The sequence below is a fragment of the Labeo rohita genome, chromosome 17 (assembly GCF_022985175.1).
Source record: "Labeo rohita strain BAU-BD-2019 chromosome 17, IGBB_LRoh.1.0, whole genome shotgun sequence".
In the NCBI taxonomy this organism is placed as follows: domain Eukaryota; kingdom Metazoa; phylum Chordata; class Actinopteri; order Cypriniformes; family Cyprinidae; genus Labeo; species Labeo rohita.
Genome location: NC_066885.1, coordinates 12,274,890 through 12,298,691, shown reverse-complemented (window position 1 = coordinate 12,298,691; position 23,802 = coordinate 12,274,890). Strand labels below are relative to the sequence as shown.

At 36.6% G+C, this 23,802-nt stretch overlaps 1 protein-coding gene across 3 annotated transcripts in view; it reads left to right on the top strand.

Annotated features, from left to right (window-relative positions):
• The first annotated feature begins 2,532 nt into the window (after positions 1–2,532).
• Positions 2,533–23,802, top strand: part of chrm3a (cholinergic receptor, muscarinic 3a) — a 133,196-nt gene continuing 111,926 nt past the window's right edge. Inside the window, exons 1-2 of one of the 3 annotated variants that reach the window (XM_051134199.1) lie at positions 3,243–3,448; positions 3,786–3,853. The gene's annotated coding sequence lies outside the window, so the exon portion shown is untranslated. Of the gene's footprint in view, positions 2,719–3,242; positions 3,449–3,785; positions 3,854–23,802 lie in introns of those variants that run through there. The other 2 variants (XM_051134197.1, XM_051134198.1) reach the window with 2 other exon arrangements.

Genomic DNA, 23,802 nt, shown 5'->3' with positions numbered 1-23,802 from the left:
TACCACAAAAAATGGAAACACCACTATATTTCAAGACTAAATGGAAGAGCTGCTGGAATAAGGCACCACTTGCAGCCAATGAAGATGCTCCTTTTGTCTGTGAGTAAAACGGGAACCAATGAAGTAGCAGTACCGCTGACAGGAAGTAAAGCTGGTCATTCCATCTCATATAGTAGTTCGTTTCCAAGCCCTCTGTCTGCTTCAAGGGCTACTCCTGATGTATTGAGCCAGACACAATGATCTACAGCCTAATTAATTGCAAACTATCTTTATGGTGCATCTGTGCGTCTGTGTTTTACTAGCCTTGATGACAGCGTGGGCACAGGTGGTGATCTGTTCTATATGTAGATCAGCCTTTCACTGTGGAGACGATCTGGTAGTTAAGTTGTCTGGGAAACAAGTTTGTTGATATGGACTTGCAATGACACTGTAAGTCATTTATGACAACAGTGTTTGCCAAGCTAACACTCTGTAGGTGAAAAGGCATTCAATTTCCTGGAAAGACACCGGTTTTTGACATAATTAGTCCCAAAGAGCTAGACAGAGAAAGAGAGAGGACATTTGATATACAGTTACTTATCACAGTCTGATTCTTTTCTTTTCTACTTTCTTTTCACATCAATAATCCCAGTGTCTCTTCTTTTTTTTTTCTTCACATTGTTGCTCTGCTCACACCCCTCTTCCTCCATCTTTTTCTTTCTTGGCTTTCTCCCTGAGGTGAATAATCATTAGGATTGTAGACAGTGGAATTGACTGAATCTTTATCTAAGGAGTAGAGCGTCCCCTTCACTCTTTCCAGACCTTCTCTTTCTGAAATGAATAAAAAAAACACTGTGCCTTGGACAGGTTCGTTCAATATCGCCAACTCACAAATGTCAAGTGGAATATGTGTGAAATAGTACATTCTTTTAACATGCACTAAAATAAATAACTAGTGAAAAGATATACAGTTAACAAAATTATACATTCAGAAATATAATTACAGCTCCTGTTTTTTTATTTGGGAGTTTAGTTCAGGATATTTTTCATGGTGTATGGAAAGGATCACATCAAACAGTATTACACCCCATGGTAAACTAATCACAGTAAGTCATTAGCTCCTTTATAAGCTCTTTTTACATTCAATTTCCTTCTTGGTGTATTTATTCACATTAAATCAGGAATAAGCCAGCTGCACATTCATGTAAACCTTATATTGTACACTACTTAAACTGTAGGGGTCCGTATGTTTATAATCTCCAACGTGCAAAAAACAAACAGTGGAATATTCGTTTAATTGGGCATCATTAAAACAACCCTTTTGCAGCTAATCTTTGAGCATGCAAAGTAATTAGTTCTTATTTGTCATAATATGAATGGGAGATCTGAAAAAAAAACAATTTAAAATCTCTTTTTAAAAAAGATAGTCTTGGCCTTAGATGAAAATAAGTACAGTATAATTATTGTCCCCTTTTCTGAGGACAATAATATCTTGTCACGTGTATTTTGATCGCTATCCTTTATAGTATTTTTTTGGCCAAAACAATGGTACAGAATATTTCATCTAAAAATTCTGGGTTGAAAACAACCCTGTGCTGGGTGAAACCCTGGATAAACTCAGCGATTGGGTTGTTTTGACTCATGGGTTGGGTTAAATGTTTAACCCAGCCTTCTGGGTGGTTTTAACTCAACTGTTGCTTAAAAATTACTATGGGTGGTTTAAAATGAACCAACAATTAAAAATCAGACAGATAATTTTTAGAGGCATCAGTAATAATCAAAAGATTTATTAATAAGCCATTTAAAAAATGTTTATTATTTCATTATTTACTCAACTTATTAATAAATGTTCATTTATTGAACATATTAATAAATGTTAATTTCCAACTTATTTTGGGTTCATTTTAAGATACCCATATAGTGATTTTTAAGCAACACTTGAGTTAAATAAAACTACCCAGAAGGCTGGGTTAAACGTTGAACCTAACCACTGGGTCAAAACAATCATATTGCTGGGTTTTTCCATATTTCATCCAATGCTGGGCTGTTTTTAACACAGCATTTTTTAGAGTGTATGTTTTCTTTTTTCTCGGTTTAATTAATTGTTCTGTATGTACTGTTAAAATTTTCCTAAAAAGCCTATTTGATGTCAAATTACACTGTGACAACATGCCCCACACAGGTCACAGGCCTATACACACTACACTACACACACACACACACACACATATATATATATATATATATATATAATGCTGTATATAGCAATGCTGTTTCTTACCAGCAATGTATTCTTTACACAGAAAGCCAAGTTTATTTTAAATACCCAAGGTATGTGTGTAGTTGCAAAAGCAAAAATTGTCTTTCTTGCAGACAGTCCCCTTCAACAGGTCTATGCAGTTTATGAATGTGTTGGTGCGGTCTTAATGGCTCTTATATATGAACGCTCTGCCACCTGCTGGTGCGTCACTGACACTCTAGCCAATCACGCTCATGCGCCGGGAGAAGGCTTCCTCTCGTGCGCTCCGGGAGATTCCAGTGGCCTGGCAATTAGTGACCAGGGCGATACGGGGAACCGGCACGCAAATATCAGGACGGCAACGGACGATCGAGGACAAGCCGTGCATTTCTGGAGAGGAACAGCGCGCTTTTAGTGGATCTACCAAAAAGCAGAGGACTGACAAGAACAAGTTATTTCTTCTGCGCATCTTTACCTTTCACTGAACTCTAGCTTGTAAGGTAAGCAGTGTTAATAACGTTAAGAATTGCATAAAATTAATAACGTAAAGAATTAATAAATGAAACTCTGCATGCACAGTAAAGCTGTTGTATTTTACAGTTTCAAATTGTTTCTGTAAACTTGCATTTGTTTAATTTGGTTAATCACGTTGTTAGAATGTGTTTCTGTAGTTGAATAAATTTATGTTATTACGTAATCAACCCGAATATATTTTTCCTTATTATTTACAAAAATAGTGTAAGGGTATTGCAAGCTCTTTAACTATTTCTTAGTAGTGAGATGATACCGTTGCTATTTTTAAATCACGAAGCTTTTCAGTAAATCAAACCATTTTGTTAATTAAGTAGCGGATTGCTTTCTAAAATGTTTAGCTGGAAATATTACTCAAATCTTTCCCCGTGTTTGCTGTCCGCTGTTTGGAATCAGAGCTGGCGATGCTCTAATCGCGAATGAATCTTTTGAGTCGGTTCTTTCAATGAATCAATCAAACGGATTCGCAAAACGGTCCGAATCATTTGGATGGCTCACTTGCGCACTGACTCGTTTGGAGCGGTTTGTCACTGACAGTACTTTCCTGAACACGGAGAGCAAAATGACCGCTGAATAAAGTGGATATTTCGATACAATTATTCGAAGTCCAACCTTCAAACGCAACCTATAGATTGAAAACGACGAAGAAGGTGTTTGTTAAGTTGAACACCTGCACATGCAGCTTGTGAACGACTGCAGGTAAATACGTTTTCCAAACGGAAGAATATCAAAACACTTTCAGTACACGAAAACACTTACAGTAGCAAAGAGAACTACTGCACTACCAGTGACATTTACCATGGTATTTTTGAAGTGCTATCATAGAAAACGAATACAGTAGGTATATATGTATGTGTCAAAGTGACATTAACATCTGATACATAACTGGATGTGTCTGTGTATGTGTGTTTTAAATATTTAATATTTATAAAAAATATTAGCTCAGAGCTTAGTCGTTTTCACATTGCACATTATGTTTTTTTTCCTGTCGAGTATTTTGCAACTTTGCTAGCAACATTTTGTTTGGTTTGCCTAGCACTGTACACAACCTCATACATGATGGTTGACGCACAACGATTGTCTCAGCGTTTTAAAGCGTTTAAAGTAAGTAGATGTTTAATTATTTGGCCATTCTGCAAGCTTTTTTGTCATTTGTCTTGTTATTGGTGAGCAGAGCACGCGTAAGTGTGTGCTGATGTACCATCTCGCGGGGGAGAAGCGATGAGTGATGTGTTATAATAACTCGGGTGCTAGACGTGCTCTTCCGCAGATATTTTGTTTGTTTCGGGAAATCCGAAAGCGTGAAAGGGTGAACTAAAATAGCTCTGAAACATCCTCTTAAATGCTGTGAAAGTTCACACGCGCCTTTGCGCACAGGGTCGGAAGCTTTTAGAAGATGAAACTGATGGAAACGGAGGGCGGGGGTGTAGTGAAGGAATGTTCTGACATTAATGAGATGTCAATCAATGTACACTCCCTTTAGAATGGAGAACAGTCACTCAGCGCTATCAACAAGTAATGTGCCATTATGGATAGCAGATAAGATTTATATTGAACCTCATGTGCTGTATTTTCTGTGAAAATGTGTTTATGATTTGAACGTTTTGACTATTATTTTCCAGGTACAAGTAAATTTCTCTGTTACATACATACATATATAGCCTATATATAATTCTTATAGCACAGCACTGTATAAAATATAAAATACACAAACATTAAACAAGTTTTGCATGTATAATTTGTAATTAGTTAAAGGGGTCATGACATGAGAAATCAAATTTGAGGTCTTTGTACCATTAAAACATCTTGCAAGTTTCATAGCGTAAAACATTCTCCTCATTATAAACAAAGCATTTATTTAATCAAGCTCCAAAAACGCCTCGTTTGGATCTGAGTTGCAAAGTGAGGTCACCCAAGCACAAACATTTGAATAAACACTGCCTCCAAAGCAAGGCATCAACGAATAGTCATCTTCTCACCAAGCCCCGCCCAATGAAAGTGAGTGTCGCGTTGTGTCAATAGCAAATAGAAATTACAATCACTGCCGCTATCTTGTCTACACTGGAAACAGTATACAGATGCGTATTCACTTTCTGACAAAATTGTTGCACTTGAGACTGTCGTCAATCGGACAAATGGAGTGAAAGACTGTTCACTTCGATGCATATGGTTTAAACAGTTTGTTAGCGTCTTTCTAAAGACATCAGAGGGATCCCAGTGTAAGAAACAAGTGGATAGTTTATTTTTAATGGCATCATGGTTTGTGTTTGAGGATTGATCGGTGCATTTTGTTTTGTAAACGAGGCACAGTGACATTGAGAGTTCACAAAGAAACGTGTTGAAAGATAAAGCGGTACTAGATCTGACTGCAGCTGCATCACCAACTGTAAGTAAGTGATTTCATAATGCTTTTTCTGGAAATTTCTTCTTTTTTTTTTATTATGTTGTCGAAACACTCACATGCAATAGCTGATGTACCATCAGCTGTACCAATGATGATGTTAGCCAATCATAAGAGTAGGCATTTACGGAGAAGCCTTAAAGGACACGCCCCTTAAAAACAGGTCGTTTCAGACAGAGGGTCAGAATGAGGGTTGAAATTTTTTTTATTTTTTGTGCAAAAAGGTTAATTAACATTAAAAGTAAACCTCAAGGAACATATTAAAATAATCAAAAAATCCATGTCATGACTACTTTATGTGAAACTACATAATATAAAACGTGACAGCTAACCCTAATAAAAATTGTGACATTTATAAAAAAATTCCCAGTGTGACAACTAACCCCAGTCTCCTTTACATGCATAATAGATGCCTGAGTGTGACAACTAACCCCAGTCTCCTCTACATATATAATAGATGCCTGTTATATTTATAAGGTGATCACTTTTGACATTGTTTTACTGAAGAACCTCTCATTCAATAATGTAAAGGCCAATAACCAAAGTGCACAAAATGTTTTATGCATTTTGATTCGGCCAGTGCTTTTAAATCACAGGTGTCCGCAGACAGACGGCATGCTCGTGTCAGATAGTGATAAGAGCAGCTCATGTTTAATGTATTAGGTCTTATCTGTGCTGTTCTGCCCTTAATAGTGTGAAAAAATGGCAGCGAAGAACAGAGTGTCCATTCCTGTGTTTGGAAAAAGAGTTTCAGATTGTGTGTGTCTATGTCTGCGTGAGAGAATTGGCCGGAGGATCAGATTAAAGGAAGGAGGGAAGAGAGATGCGGTGGAGTGCGCTATGCCCTTATATGAAAGGATTTAAAACACCTTCTAAGAAGTGAAGCGATCCCTGAAAATTTAGGCCGACCTGTCTTTCTTACAAAGCCCATTTTTCCTCATTCTTTCCCTTTCATTGTACTTTCTGTTTCTCTTCTCAGTCTCATACCTCCACACATTCCCACACACACACTCTTTCCCGTCTGTCACTTTCTCTCTCACACATATATGCTGCACAACACGATTTCAAAGCTTCATGAGTCACTGTGTTCGATTTGGCTAACATGTTCTATCTGTCTATCTATCTATCTATCTATCTATCTGTCTGTCTGTCTGTCTGTTAGGGGTGTAAATCAGATGGTTCATCACGATACACTTTAATATTGATTCTCACACCGATTCAATATTTACCAATACCTCAAAAAAATTCTATGATACTATTATGTTACGATTCAGTGAAGGAGTTTATTGACTGATTTATCAATATTATAATATTATGTACCTATTTTAAACAACCAGCTATATTTTTATTAATACACAAATGCAGCGAAAAAATGTAACATGAACACGTATCTGAAATTTCCACATCTGTATATCACAGTTGGAACATTCACAACAAAAAATAGGCCTACACCATTTTAAAATATAGTGTAAATCCTCATTAGGGAGCTATTAGGTACAATTAGGTACTCCAATTGTAGAAAAAATACATGAATGCAGAAATAATAATAATAATAATAATAATAATAATAATACATTAGGGCTGTCAGTTTAACGTGTTAACTTAATTAATTAGTTCTGAAAAAATAATGCAATTAAAATATTTTAACACAGTTAACGCAGAGATCCCGCCTGTATGTGTTTTGTCTCATATTTGTATATATCACGTCACACAATATCATAAGATGTTGATATTGTATTATATTTTAAACAAAATATTCTTTTTGCTCAGTTTTGCAGAGAACATATTATCTTTGAGGCCATAGCAGAATTGTTGCGTGTCTGAGAGCAACACAGCAGTGTTTAGTGTTTTGAATGAATCCATGTTTTGAATGAGTCGTGTGAACCAATGATTCAAAGGCATAAGGAGATCCATTTACTTAATTCGTGAATGAATCAGCTGTTTAAACCAATCGAATTAATGAATGACTCATAAAGACATTTACTGCTACCTGCTGGTAGATTTAGTTTCTTATTTAGAGTATCATTTCATTTAAAAATAATAATAATAATAGTAAAAACATTAAAGGGATAGTTCACCCAAAAAAATATGTTTTGGTTATCATTGTCTTTCATTGTGTGAACAAAAAATACTTGTTTCTCGAATTATCTTCCTTTATGTTCCATAGTTTGCATGTTGCCATTGCAGCCTAAATGTGTAATGTATAATAAATTTTATGCTGAATCAAATAAATATAAAAAGAAATATTACTTTCTAAAGCTACTATTTGTAATGTCTGCTTTCTAATTTAACACAGTAATAGCTTTAAATAATCTTTTGTGGGTATTTTCACAGCGAAATTTAGTTTTGCGATTAATTAGATAAATTAATCAAAACATCATGTAATTAAAAATGTTTAATTGACTGACGGCCCTAATATATATATATATATATTAGAAATTACAAAAAATAAAGCTTAAATAAAATGTAATTTTATTTGAGACTGCTTTTTGGTTGCTACTATGGGCTCAGTGCTAAGAATCTTTTCTACAGATAACCAAATTACAAGCAATAGCATCCAAGTTCATCCAAGCACAAAAAGACACAGAAGAGAACTCGACTGACCCTTTGAGAACTCAATTGTGTCGGTCTGTCTGTCTGTCTTCTGTCTTTTTGTCTGTCTGTCCACCAACCGATCTGTCTTTAAATACTTCTGAAACAGTTGTATGTAACACAGGAAGAACAAACATACAGTACACATCCACAAAGTACCCACCTGTCTTTCCTCCTGTCAGTCACACCTCATTAACTTGTTATCATTAGGCAAACATAATTTTAAAATGATTTTGCAATGGGTGCATGCTTCACTATTCTGCTAAGGCCATTAAAAGATACACCTCTAAAGAACATCACACTTTGTCAGTGTTAGGAATCATGAATTTTTTTTTTTTTTAATTGTCTAGAGGGAGGTCAAAATAGTCCACGGTGCTAAAAGTATTTTAAATAGATCTAAATATTGTTGATTGGCTTAACGTGTTAATTGAATGGTTATGTTAGTCGAATACCATTATCCTCCGTGAAAGTCTTCAGGCGGAATGAAGTAAATTAATGGATTAAGCCAATCAAGGTGTGACAAGGCCAGTCAGGGTCACATTGATGTGCAATAAATCAAAAGTGAACACATTTCATTGGTATTCCATTGTTGCAATGCCTGTTTGGCCTATCTTGGCTCATGTAGTCTTCTCAGACCTACCCAATGTCAGATGCGGTGCCTCAAGCAAACACTGACGTGCTGGACTGCATGTCCTCACCTTGGAATGCGATTAGATGTCTGTCATGCTTTAAAGACATTTCCAAGAATATGGGGATAATTATGTTTACTAAACCCTTTTTAGGGCAGTGTTTGGGTGGTTGGCAGAATTTCAGAAATAAACACGCTCAGTGTATCTATATGTTGCCTCTCAGTGTTAATATCTGTACTGATATCTATATATGAAACCTTATCTTGGTTTGTAGTCTATCAGTCACTGCAGCACCTGGTGTGCTTTCATGGTCAGATCCCTCTGATAGATATCCAAAGCATCTGGACTGACAGCCTTGGACAGACTCACTTTTGATTTGGATTTAGTTAGTACCCTGCAGTGCTAACTTTGTTGGAGATATTTACTGTTGTATAACTTCTGAGTACTGTTGGTGTTTCTGTTTTTCATTCTTAGCAGTGGATCGTTCCATATGGAAACAGACACATTAATTTGAAGCCTAACAGTTTCCTTTTCAACTTCCTCATGTAAGCAATTCCCCAAAATATGATGGATTTCACTGCTTTAAAAGCCTTTAAGGCTGCTCATTGATGAGAGACAAGTTTTCTTTGATGCATTTGTTTAATTTAGTCATCTGAGATCACGTCGTCTCCCCGAGAGAACTTGGTTGGACTTCACTAAACGGTGATGCAATGTGCAAAACTGAAGTCATTATTATGCTCAGGAGGTTTTATGTATTCTCCACCTCTGTCACCAAATATTATCGATTTGACCTTTGTCAGAAATTGAGTTCACACCCCAAGAAGTTCAGTTCAGGTGTTTTCATTGTCTACCATTCTCCTGTGTAATGAGTTTGGATTTACATTGAACGGGTGAACCCGGGTTATACTAATGTGTAGCTTATAGCGCCGCAAAGGCGGTAACTCTGACAAAATCCCCATTAGCACTCTAGATTGCTGGTTTATAATCCCTCTTATTTAGTGTTCTTCTGACTAATGTAATCCAGACATGATCCATGAGCATTGTGACTCCCACTCAACGGTAGCTCTTCGTCTCCCACCTAAACTGATTTACTTATATATGAAGTGGATGTAGACACTGAATTTATAGTTAGCACAGTAAATAAAGACTCTGATTTAATTTAAAATCTATTTACAGTAAATTCAGCACTGAAGGACAGTGGAAAACCAAAGTGGCTTCAAAGTTCATCTGCAGTGTTAAATCTCTTGAGGTTTTCTTACACAAGTGGTCACACTAACACAAAAACAATCAATCAGGGTTGTCAATCAAGCTGATTCTGTAGACACAATGATTGACCACCCTGAGCGCTTGTTTGTTTGTAGGGGGCTTCCTTTAGTGTGTGATTTAGGTTTACGCAATGTCTGTAATTTGTCTTACATAAACATTTTTTTTTTTTAAATAGGTTGTATTTGATTGTTAGTAGTGTTGTGGAGAAATGTCTTCTCAGTCTTGAAAAATAATGCTCAGGTGGCAGAGTTAAGTCAAAATCAGACTTTATTGCAAAACAACAAAGCCGAGATGTCTGCAGAACATCTGAATCTTTCGTTGTTTAGACTACCTCAAGAGTACAGACCATTCTTTGTTTCACCATGCCCAGTACTTTCCATAATTGTTTATTGGTTACTGTTCATGTTTTACAATGCTGACCAACACATTTGTGCCAGGAAATGTTGCACCTTCCAACTCTAGTTACTGAATTCTTGCTATTTTATACTTTTGTAAAATCAGTGTTGTCACAATGTCAAAATTTCAGTAGCCTGTATCAATACCAGTAAAATGTAAAAGTCCTTATTACCAATTTCGGTACCATAGCAAAGAATACTGTAAATACTATTTAAAATAAAAAAGTGAATTATTAAACCTAACAGTAGCTTTAAATAATAAAGTAAATAATAAAATAAAACATTAAAATGTAGCCTTCACAGATCTTTTTTGAGATCAATTAAAGCAATAAACCCCAGGAAGCCGTGGTTTACAGTGAATTTATAACAGTTAAGGGGTGTTAAAACCCCCTTACCTGTTATAAATTCATTGTAAACCATGGCTTCACGGGGCTTATTGCTTTTATAAAATGGTTATTCCATATATCTAGTAAGGTTTCACAAAAAAAAAACAAAAAAAAAACAGAGCAAATAAAGTGTAGTTATGTAAATAAACACAGTATTCTTGTACCAAACAATGTAGTTCCTCAGAAACAGTTGTGGTTGCAACAAAGTGTTTGCCAAGCAACACAGAAGTAAACAAAGGTGTATGAATAGTTTACAATTCGCTTGTTAAGTCTGACATCATGTGTCACCGGTTCCATTTCCAAACACACGAGAAAACAACAAATGGTGCTAATACACTCACAATGTGATATAATACCAGATATAATACCAGATGTAATACCATTATGTCATCACTTAACAAGCGAATAGCTTCAAACGCGGTTCAACCAATAAGAATCAAGGACCGGAACTATCTGTTTTATAATTAGATTTTTTTGTCCCATTTACAGTTCATTTGTGCTTTAAAATAAGGTTGTCACTCCCAAAACTTTAAATTAGCAGCATGAAAAGAATAACTTTTATTCTTATTGTGAATGTCAAATTTGGATAGCGAGAAAAGAGCGCTCCCATTTTATAATCACTGAAGCTGTCAACCATATCAGTTCAGCGCAAGATCACCTTTCAAAATCTGCTGTTACAATCAGTTTCAACTTTATCGGTTATATTGAAAAGATTCAAGGAAGCGAGCCGAACAGTATTTTGAGGGGTTTTGGGTGGATTTAAAGGGATAGTTCACACAAAAATTAAAATTCTGTCATTATTTACTCACCCTCATGTCGTTCCAAACCCGTAAAACCTTTGTTCATCTTCTGAACACAAATTAAGATGATGAAATCCGAGAGCTATCTGACATTGCATAGACAGCAACGGTACTACCATGTTGAATGCCTGGAAAGGGAGTAAGAACATTGTCATTAAAATAGTCCACGTGACAGTGGTTCAGCCGTAATGTTATGAAGCTACGAAAATACTTTTTGTGTGCAAAAAAACCCAGAATAAAACAAAAATAATGACTTTATTCAACAATTTCTTCTTTTCGGTGTCAGACTTTGCCGCACAATCATTCAAAGACTGACACAGAAGAGAAGAAATTGTTTAATAAAGTGTTTTTTTTGTTTTCTTTGCTGATGTCACATGGACTATTTGAATGTCCTTACTATCTTTTTTGGCCTTGAATGTGTCAGTTGCCGTCTATGCAGGTTCAGAAAACTCTTGGATTTCATCAGAAACATCTTAATTTGTGTTCCAAAGATGAACAAAGTTCTTACAAGTTTGGTACGACATAGGGGTAAGTAATTAAGGACAGAATTTTCATTTTTGGGTGAACTATCTCTTTAAATGCTTCTGATTGGCCATTGAAGTCACATGTTTATGTCTGTGATTGGCTGCACATTATAAATAGAAATTATTGACACTCTTCACAGACTGCTCAGTACTCTATTACTGTACTGCAGAAAAGCTGGTATCATTACTTTTGACAAGCCATTTGTTGTTGTCGTTGTGCACTGACTGGGCGCTGTGTAATGGCAGCAGTGATCTTGAATACATACTGATGTCTAGTGGTGGTAATGCAGCATCACAGAAAAACAAAACTTTTCATTTACCACCACTACAGAAAAGCTTCTATTCATACTAGTCAATGACTCATTTTGCTAATGAAAATGAGTCATATGATGTCAGCATGTAAGCTCCCATTCGTCAAACAACCTCATGTATGATATTGTTAGGCTATTAATATGACTGCAGTCTTCTCGTAAGAGTTAATAAGCTAACATTACTGATATCAACTGTACCGCACAACATAATAAATCTTGGTTACACAAGCATCTTGGACAATACTGGAGTCTTGCTGAGTCTTTGAGTTTGCATGGCTTGTTAGTTCTGTAGTGTGAATTAAAAGGAGCTCATTGGAGGTCATTGTTCACTGCCAAAGCCACAAGAGCCAACCACAGAAAAAGTCCAACCTGATCATTGTTCTCCCACAAAGTGGCTCGAGACCTTCAAATTAGGAACAGGACTTGAGTTGGCAGAGATTTCAAAATCCATCCGTATGAGTATGAGCGACGGTCGGTGGAAAAATTGGTTAGTAGGCTGCTTGCCTAATATGACTTGAACCCCCAAGTCTGAGCTGACATTCAGAAGCCTCCAAAAACGCAAACAAAACAAAATGAGACGAGGTCCAGGCGTGTATTGTCCATTATAAATATGATGCAATTACCTCAGACATCTCAACAACTCAGACTCCATTCTGCAGCAGGAGAATTATTTACAACTTCCCTTCAAATAAGACTGCAACAAAGTGCACTCACTGTAAATAGAAGCCCTTAGCGCCAGGCTAAAATATACTCTCGATATATGTCATATTATATAAGTAACTCATGTCTAGCTAGGCTGAATCTTGCAAGGCAGAGGCGGACCAGCCAGAGCAGAAATTAAGAAGAAATTGACAGATTTTGCTTCTAATATATTATTTACTGTTCAGACTGTAGCGTTATATCCCTGAGGGCTCCCAGAAGTGAATCAAGCTTTGCAAGCAACCCGACAGAGAAAGTGACCCCCCACCCCTCTCACTGCGTGAGGCTGTGAGGTGCAGGAATACTCTGGAAAACATGAAAGCCTTCACCAAGATGGCCTCCACAGGGGACCCTTGGGGAAAAATGCCTAGCGAATAAAGGAATGAACACTGACAAGGTGTCTTTTCTGTGAACTGGACAGGTTTTGTGGAGGTCTAACCTTTCTCAATGGATGTCACCTCAGAGCAAGTATCACTAGGTCGCTCCCTTCTTCAGAAAACGTTACACTGACGTCTTTTTCTCTGCTTTTTCCTGTCTATTCTTTATATGACACTCAAAGAGACATTTTCCCCTCTAGTTCTATTGCTAAAAGACTAACAAGTTAAAGGAGTAGTTCACTTCCAGAATAAAAATGTACAGATAATTTACTCACCCCCTGCTCATCCAAAATGTTCATGTCTTTCTTTCTTCAATTGATAAGAAATTATGTTTCTTGAGGAAAACATTTCAGGAATTATCTCAATATAGTGGACTTCAATGGTGCCCCCAAGTTTGAACTTCCAAAATGCTGTTTAAATGCTGCTTCAAAGGGCTCTAAATGATCCCAGCCGAGGAAGAAGGGTCTTATCTAGCAAAACGATCTGTCATTTTCTAAACAAATTGACAATTTATATGCTTTTTAGCCTCAAATGCTCGTTTTGTCTAGGTCTGCGTAAACTCTGTTTTTTTTCCAATTCAAGAGAGTTAGAAAACTCCCATCTCGTTTTCTTCCCCAACTTCAAAATCATACTACATCGCTGCAGAAGTACCGACCCAGTGTGTACAAAGTGAACATGCAAGGAAGATTAAATGCCCTTTACAAAAAATAAAAAATAATGAAGGATGATTTTGAAGTTGATGAAGAAAACGAGATGGCAGTTTTTCGACATACCCTAACTGTATTGACCCGGATTACACAGACTACGCTTGCACATCGCAGAGGCGAGACTAGATGAGCATTTGAGGTTAAAAAGTATATAAATTGTCAATTTGTTTCGAAATCCATTTTAATTGTTCTGGATTCTGTTTTTTTTTTTCAGTTTAAATTTTTCTCAACTCCTTTTTAATGGTAAATTAAATTTTGTTAATCAAAGAGCATGTCTAATTAATTAAAATCATACAATTTCACATCACAACAGGTTTAACAAAAATGACGTTTAGGGCCCTATGAAATGTTTTATTTTTTCTCACCATGTTTGATTGTTATTAAATTCTGTGTTTTAGCATGTCTAATTATTTGAATGCATACTTAATTTATTCTAATTCATTCTTAGCCTTAAGAAAGTCTTTTTATCCTCAGAAATTCTGTGATGTGTATTTAAAATGTTCTGGTTATCAAATGAAGGCATAAAACATTAATTTCATTTATCTTTTAAAAAAATAATGTTTGTTTTATACATTTTTGTTTCATTTTAGTAGTAGTAGTAATAGTAGTAATATATTTCTGGCACAATGTCTTCAAGTTAAACCTGACATTTATTTTGACGGGTTGCCGTGTCTTTACATTTCTGGTTACGTATATGGAATGTTTTCCTCAAGAAACATAATTTCTTTACGACTGAAGAAAGAAAGACATGAACATCTTGGATGACAAAGGGGTGAGTAAATTATATGTACATTTTTGTTCTGGAAGTGATCAAATAATCCTTTAAATTGATAGTTCACCCAAAAGTAAAAATTCTGTCTTTAATTAGTCCACCTCATGTCGTTCCAAACCCATAAGACCTTTGTTCATCTTCGGAACACAAATTAAGAAATTTTTGATGAAATTCAAGAGTTTTCTGACCCTGTATAAACAGCAACGCAACTGACACGTTCAAGACCCAGAAAGGTAGTAAGAACATCGTTAAAATAGTATATGTGGCATCAGTGGTTCAACTTTAATTTTATGAAGCTACGAGAATGCTTTTTGTGAACGAGCATCGAAGACTGACGCGGAAGAGAAATTGTTGAATAAAGTCATTATTTTTGTTTTCTTTGTACACTAAAAGTATTCTCGTAGCTTCATAAAATTAAGGTTGAACCAATGAATATCTGGACCAATGGATGGACTATTTTAACAATGTCCTTACTACATTTCTGGGCCTTAAACATGGTAGTTGTGTTGCTGTCTATGCAGGGTCAGAAAGCTCTCTGATGCCATCAAAAATATCTTAATTTGCATTCCGAAGATGAACAAAGGTCTTACTGGTTTGGAATGACCATTTGGAGTTTCCATTTTTGGGTGAACTATGCCTTTAAACACAAAAATAAAGCTATTCTTCTGTCAGCAACTGCTCAGTGTTGTATGTTTGTTCAGATTACTGAATTGTGACAATTGGTAGCGTGCTGAGTGGTTTCCTTCTGTTACAAATACAGTTGTTTTGTTTGCTCTGAAACTATACAGTGAATTGCCACAAGCTGTGGAAGGTCTGGTTTCCTTTCTCTTGTTGTGTTCAATTTGATCAACTCAGTCACAGAGCTTTAAACATCTTTCAGGCTCTCCAAATCATTTTGGTTGTTGTTAGATTCTGTTCAGACATTTAAAAAATCCTCACCATTTCAGGGTTCTGCATCAAACTTGGCATTAGTAGTTATTTTGTCAGGATAAAACCTCAAAAACGGATGGTCATACTTTTTAGTCAGGTTAAAAGCTTTATGGGTACAGCAAAAGCTGCATGGGGGTTGCAGATGTTTTACTCTCTTGCAATTTAATGTGTACATTATGTGTGTTAGATTTAAAGCAGAGTTAGCAATGAAAAAGGAGTTGCCATTATTATGGCATTATCTAAGTAGAGAGGAACCTCCTCTGCATCTGGAATTCATTTTCCTGCAATGAATAATTTGTTTATTTCTTTGCTGTGTAGAATGCGTGTAGTCTCTAGCTCTCCTCTCTTGCACTCCTCACACACACATTTGTCTTTCTGTGTCCTCTCATCTTTCAGTGGTTAGTCTGTGGCTGCTGATAAGTAGAATTTTGAAACCAGGGGTCACCTGGGAGTAATCTGTGATTGGAGGACACATGCCTTCTAGTCGCTTCTTATCATCAGGAGGATGTATGTTTGGAATAGTGTATCGCCATAGTACTCTTGATATTTTTGCAGTAGCTGTGAAACAAGTCAGGTCACCTTTATTTATATAGTGCTTTATACAATACAGATTGTGTTGAAGCAGCTCTACAGTGTTAGAGAGGAAAATAATGTTTTAATGATGGAAACAATTGAATTGTGCTGTAAAGCAGCTCTAAAAAGAGGACAGTAGTCCTCTAATTGGACAATATAATAGGACAGATCATACTAAGCGAGAAATGGTATTTCACAATGCATTGCACACATTTGCATAGAACAAATTAACAAGAAGAATGGAGGATTACCAGTGGCTTTATTTATTTATTTATTTATTTAGAAGGATATAAAAGTGTATGATTGATTTATTTATTATATTTTTTCCCTTTCGACTGCCTTTCATGTCACATCTCAGGAAAATTGCTAATAGAAGTGATAAGTGGACACTTGAACTTGCATGTTATGAGGTTATGTGATGACAGTGTAGCATACTGTCTGTTTGAACTGTTGCATTATGCATTATGTTTCATAAAAAACAGCAGGCATTTAGCGCAGTATGCAGTAAAGAGTAGGCTGATTTTTTTTTTGTGGACTCATCTCTCTGTCCATTGTTTTCATTTTTTATGTGTGCTCTGTTTGTGATGTGTTTCTTTTGTTCTTTCCTTCCTTTCATCCCCTTCTGTGATCATAATTATGCTTCTGGGGTTTAAATATAGCAACCAGAAGATAGTAATATTAAATTCTGGTTATTAACTTTTAATTATTTGTCATTATTTCTTTATATCTTTGTGTACTGGTGGTATTTTTCAGTATGGTATAATATTAAGCCCTCTTCAGCCTGTTTGTGGTTAGGAGAGCAATTAACCTTTATGTCCAATGTCACTTTTCTCCTTGGATGAAGGAAAAAAAGCAGCGCATGAAGGATGATGATCTTGGGTCTTCTATTGCTGATTATTATATTATGAGAAGCCATGGTTTTAGCAAATATAATTAATGCACCATAAATTATATTTAGGGACATTAAGAAATAAAGTATGAGTCAGATCCTTCAGTTTGGAAATATTCCAAACCCCTGTCTTTGTCATTTCCTAGGAAGCATGGTGAATGCTCGCTCACTGTTACATCATAATAAAAGGATGTCTGGATGACTTGGATTCCATTTACAATAGAGGCAAATCAGCATCAAAATATTCTCTGGCAAGGTGAATTTCAGGGCTCAAGGATTTACAACATGAAAAGTCTTGGATGCCTAGACACAGATTAATCTTTGCCCTGGATTATTTTGACAAATAAGATTTTGAGAATTTTAATCCAAGGCGAGACTTAATCTGCGTCCAGGGAGCTGACCCTGTGTCACATCTGAAATGATGGGCCTTTTAAGTGCGTAAATGTGACCCTGGACCACAGCACCAGTCATAAGGTTCAATTTTTTGAAATTGAGATTTATACATCATCTGAAAGCTGATTAAAAAAACTTTCCAGTGATGTATGGTTTGTTAGGATGGGCCAATATTTGAAAATCTGGAATCTGAGGGTGCAAAAAAAGTCCAAATGAAGTTATTAGCAATGTATATTACTAATCAAAAGTTAGGTTTTGATATATTTATGGTAGGAAATTTACAAAATATCTTCATGGAACATTATCTTTACTTAATATTCTATTGATTTTTGGCTTAAAAAAAGATCGTTTTGACCCATACGATGTATTTTTGCTATTACTACAGGTATACCCGTGCAACTTAAGACTGGATTTGTGGTCCAGGGTCACAAATATCATGCTCCCGTTTCTTTCTGCCTTTTTTAAACGTTTATTAGTATAATTTCATATTGTGTATATACAGTTAAAAGTCAAAAGTTTACACACAACTTGCAGAATCTGCAAAATATTACATTTTTTACCAAAATGCATGTTATTTTTTATTTAGTTCCAACCTGAATGATATATTTCACATAGAAGACATTTACATATATTCCACAATTGAAAATAATAGTTGAATTTATAAAAATGGCCCTGTTCAAAAGTTTACACACACTTGATTCTTAATACTGTGTTGTTACCTGAATGATCCACGACTGTGCTTTTTTTTTGTTAAGTGATAGTTGTTTATGAGTCCCTTGTTTGTCCTGCCTGCTGTTCTTCAGAAAAATCCTTCAGGTCCCACAAATTCTGTGGTTTTTCAGCATTTTTGTGTATTTAAACCCTTTCCAACAATAACTATGATTTTTTGATTTAAATCAAGGGTATGTAAACTTTTGAACAGGGTCATTATTATAAATTCAACTGTTATTCTCTTTTGTGGACTGTATGTAAAAGTATTTTATGTGAAATATCTTATTCAGGTCAGTATTAAATAATGATCCCTCTTATTTTGGTAAAATAATTGACATTTTGCAGATTCTGCAAGCTGTATGTAAACGTTTGATTTCAACTGTATATAGTGGATTGGATATTGGGTAAATATGGAAACAAGGTAAATGATTTTAAAAGAAAATCAAAATTTCAACTGACTTCTGCAACATACGATTTGTTATATTGGCTGAGATCTCCAGAATCTGAGTGGAGTTTATTCTTGATTTGTTCATACTGGATGCGCTTCACGTCCAGGTATTTCCTCTGGACTGTCTCCTTGCCGCATCATTAGTAAAAGATCTATTAAGGTCATTAAAACTAAATATGACTTTCCAGTTAATCAATCAGAATCGGACTGTGCTCTCTCTCTCTGATCTTAGCCTTGGTCTGCAGTCTTAATCGTCATCTTAACGCGTGCTGTACCATCATCCACCATCTCTACATCCCTCTCCCACTCACTGAGATGAACAAACATGGAGTGATTGAAGTGTTCAAGACATCATAACATCAAATCAACACAGATAATGTTGGAACAGTGGGAGTCTTCACCATTTCAACACCATTCATTTCAGAGACCTTTGCCTGCCTGTCATATACCTTCAGTCCTTTTACCTTTTCAGTTTTGTTGTAGTTTGTTACTGCATTGCGTTGGTTGAGGTTATCAGTAGCCCACCGTAATTTTTATTTTTTATTTTTTGGAAAATTGCTGTTTCTCATCTGCGCTGCAAGACACAGTGCGACTTGCAACAAAGACGGATGTGAAGTGCTAAACTTGAACACAGCCCAAATTAAATTTGGATTAATTCACAAAAAATTTCACAATTCACTGATCCATTTATTTTAAACAGCGCAGCAAAGCATCAAGATATGCAAATACAGTCGAAACTGATTGCGAATTTGTTTTCTTGAATATAAATTGTACAATATTTGCATGTGATCACAGTTGAGAAATCAAAGCACTGGAAGGTTAAATTTTATTAATATACACCTGTGTAAATAAGGTTTACGTCTTTAAATTCACATTGACTATTATACTTGATAACGCAAAGCGTGTTTCAAAGTTTTAATGAATGAAAATATGAGGCCTTAGATAGTATGAAGTATTACTTTTATCAGGTTATTTGTATAGCAGTATAAAACTAGTATTAAAGATTATTTCTTCAGCCGTTGTCTTCAGTTAGTTCAGCAATGAATGAAATAGTGTGAAGGTTAAAAACTGATTCTGTAATTGGAATTGTCATGATTATATCATTCTGTCACTGTGAATGATATTAGGGCACTATGATTTCCGCAGTGCGGAAAACGCAGACAGAATTGTGGAATCCAGTCATAAAAACGGAATTTACTGAATAATGCGGAGTGGCACGGAATTTGTCAAAGTTTGAATGAATTAACCAAAAGTAGGTCAATACACTTAAATCAAACCACAGTGTGGACTAGTATCTGTAAATATTATGCTGCAAAAATACATATGCAGACCACAACCATCTCCAGCAAATTAGACTTTCGTTCTGCCTCAAGACGACGCGAGGAAAACACAACACAGAGATTTAGTCTAGGCCTCGGCGGAGGGTTTAAGCAAGCCGGGTTAGCTTGAAAAAATAAGGGCCAAAATCCCAAAGATTGAGCTTGTTTTTTGGGAATGCAGCTGTGATGCAATTTAACGCAATTATTATGCTACCGTAATAATAATAATACCGTAATATACCGTAGAATCGTGGAATCCAGTCATAAAAACGGAATTTACTGAATAATGCGGAATGGCACAGAATTTGTCAAAGTTTGAATGAATTAACCAAAAGTAGGTCAATACACTTAAATCAAACCACAGTGTGGACTAGTATCTGTAAATATTATGCTGAAAAAATACCATTTAAATGTGAATCCTGCATGTTCTGCGTGTCTCTGTGTTAATGAATAGAGCAGATGAGCGGTGCGAAGTGCGTGCAACGCTCGCGGTGATTTCCATTTTAGGAAAACTAGCGTCATATCATATATACACAGAAATGTACAGGTAGACACGGCAACCTGTCAAAATAAAAGTCTGGTTTAACTTGAAGACATTGTGCCAGAAATATATTACTACTATTACTACTGCTACTAAAATGAAACAAACATTATTTTTTAGGGTATAATCACACAACATTTCTGCCATGTTTTAATTTTAATAGTAAATTCCCCATTTTTGCCAAAAAATGTTTTGCTTAATTTTCAATAATTTAATTTTTTTATACCTTTATTTGATAATCAGAACATTTTAAATACACAACACAGAATTTCTGAGGGTAAAAAAACTTTTATAAGGCTATTTTAAGAATAAATTTGAGTAAATGAAGTATGCATTCAAATAATTAGACATGCTAAAACACAGAATTTGATAACAATAAAACATATGGTGAGAAAAAAATAAAACATTTCATAGGGCCCTAAAAATGTCATTTTTGTTAAACCTTTATTAAATTGTGAAACTGTATAAGTTTCATGATTTTAATTAATTAGACATGCTCTTTGATTAATAAAATTTAATTTAAGCATTAGAAAGGAGTTGATAAAAATTAAAATGGAAAAAAACAGAATCCAGAAAAATAAAAATGGAAAAAATGGAATTTGGGAAAAAATAAAATGGATTTCATAGGGCCCTAATGATATTTGATCACTGATTGCTTTAAGTATGTCTACCATATTAAATAGCAATTATAAACCAATTTTTTGGTACTTTTTTGTTGACAGTGAGGCACTACTTCAGCTCAGAATTGATTATACAGAATTCAAAGTAAATAAACTATGACTAAATGTTATTTGCCAGGCAATTAACCTCAGATCCAATGTTCGAAGTGCAATCGCTCAGCTTCAGAGCGCTGCTAACTAAGCTAGAAACTTGCTTTAGTAGCCAGACACATACACTGCCTCAGCTAATGTGCTGTAAAGTTCATTCTGGTTACATCAACTCCCTCGTGACCCCGTGCACCTTTCAGAGTGGGGAACGGCAAGCCGGTTCATCTGTCCAAAAGAAGAATGAGCGGTCCGTTTTCGCTGTTGATGCTGGACAGCGTGACCAGTGCATCTGTGACTCACATTTCAGCATGTTTTAAGAATGTCACTTATTTGAGAAAAGGCGCCTAGGTCAGAATTTCCACTTACAGTCTTTTTCCCTCTCTGTCTTTTTCCAGCTTCCTTCCTAACCCCCTTCCCCCCTTATGATTTTCCCCAGTTTGCTATGAGTTTGATGTTATGTCTGGCAGAAGACTGCATAAATTCATTTTCCACCATCACAAGCTCGCTGAGTGCTTATGCAGGAGTTAATGAGCCATTCATTCAGTGCTGTCTCCAGCAGACCACAACCATCTCCAGCAAATTAGACTTTCGTTCTGCCTCAAGACGACGCGAGGAAAACACAACACAGAGATTTAGTCTAGGCCTCGGCGGAGGGTTTAAGCAAGCCGGGTTAGCTTGAAAAAATAAGGGCCAAAATCCCAAAGATTGAGCTTGTTTTTTGGGAATGCAGCTGTGATGCAATTTAACGCAATTATTACGCTACCGTGACTTTGAAGGCTTGTTTCAAGGGAGTTATTCTGACATTATTCGCTGTAATTTTCAGCTGTAAACAAAATGTTAGCTTATTAATAACATCAAAGCATTTTACAACATCGCATTTTGGTTGCAGTTATGATGTGTTGCACATTTTTTACGCATTCCAAAAACCACATCTCTAATGAGAAATAAAACAAACAAAATACAGTGGTGGCCAAAAGTATTAGAACACTAGATTTTTCGCCTATGAAAAATGGTTTTAAGTCAGTAATTTCTATCTTTTGCTGTAGTGTGTTAGTAGACAACATCAGTTTACATTTCCAAACATTCATTTTGCCATTAATTGTAATAATCCAGTGAGATTTTTGTTTGCATAAGGAGTCTGAAAACAGCCAGTGCTCCACACAGAGATTTGATCTCACCATCATCCAATCTGTCTGGAATGAGATAAAGAAACAGCTCAAACTGAGACAGACTAAATCCACAAGAACTGTGGCATCGACTGTGCTTCAAGAAACCTACCTGCAAAGCTACAGTATTGTTAAAAGTTTTAGGCACTTGTGTAAAAATGCTGTAAAATGAGGATGCTGTCAAAAACAATGTCCTTTGCATTTAAAGCAGCTTTTGCCCTATGTGCACTTGCGCATAGTTTTTCAGGGAGCTTTGCAGGTGGATTTCTTGAAACATCTTGGAGACGTTACCACAGTTCTTGTGGATTTATTCAGTTTGAGTTTCTATTTCTTCATGTCTGTTATGATCTGGTCGGTGAGCTGCGGACTGCTCACCACCAGACGTCGCTCTCGCCTTTTTGTCACGCACGGACTGTCACACTACACCCCGGACTACACTCCCCATCAGCCATTGCACTTCACCCCCGTCCAATCAGAGACAGTATAAATACCCCGGTCTTCCTGTCACTCCTCGCCGAGTATTGAATTGTTACTATCGTTCATACAAAGCGTTTCCCCTTGCCATTCTGTGTTTTGTTTTCTTGTTGTTTAAACTCTCGCCTGTCTTCACGGATTACTCTCTGCCTAGCCCTTCTCTGATTTCGTTCGCCGCTGTATTGACCCTTGCCTGGATTTAGGATTACTCTTGTCTCGTCGTCCATACACCTGCCTGCCGTTGTCTGACCCTGCCTGCCTGACCATGTCTATGTCCAATCCCGTTAATAAAAGTATGCAAATGGATCCGCTCGTCTCTCGTCCCCCTCTCCACGTTACAGAATACTCGGCCACAAAAGGATCCAGCAACTTTTCATCCGGACATTCATCAGGTATGGACTTAGATAGCATCCTCTTCAGAATCAGACAAGGACCACAGACACTTGAACAATACATATGTGAATTTCTGGCTGTATCAAATCACTCCTCCCTCCCGGACTGTGTCTTATGTGAGATCTTTTGTGATGGCGTAAATGAGCCTTTAAAGGCTAGGCTGAGACGCAAGGGACCGCGCTCATCTCTAGCTGCATTTATGGACTTTGCATTGTTGTGTGTGGGCTCGTCGTTTACTGTGGGGGTCGCGGAGGAGGAACACGACAACACGGTAACGGCGGCCGCTCACCCCGCTCACAGAATGGCGGCCGCGCCGGCGCGACGCCACAGACACACTGGCCGCCTGGCTCGTTCGTGAAATGGCGGCCACACTAGAGCACGCTCGTGCTATGACGGCGACTACGGATAGCGCTCCGGAGCGCGTCTATGCTATGACGCCGACAGCAGAACCCGTGCGCAAGATGGCGGCCGCGCCGGTGCGCGCTCACAAAATGGCGGCGAAAACAGAGCTTCGTCACATCACAGCTGCCGTACCAGAGCAATATGAGGTTACAGCTGCATTTCCTGCGTCAAGTCAAGTCAGAGCTGCT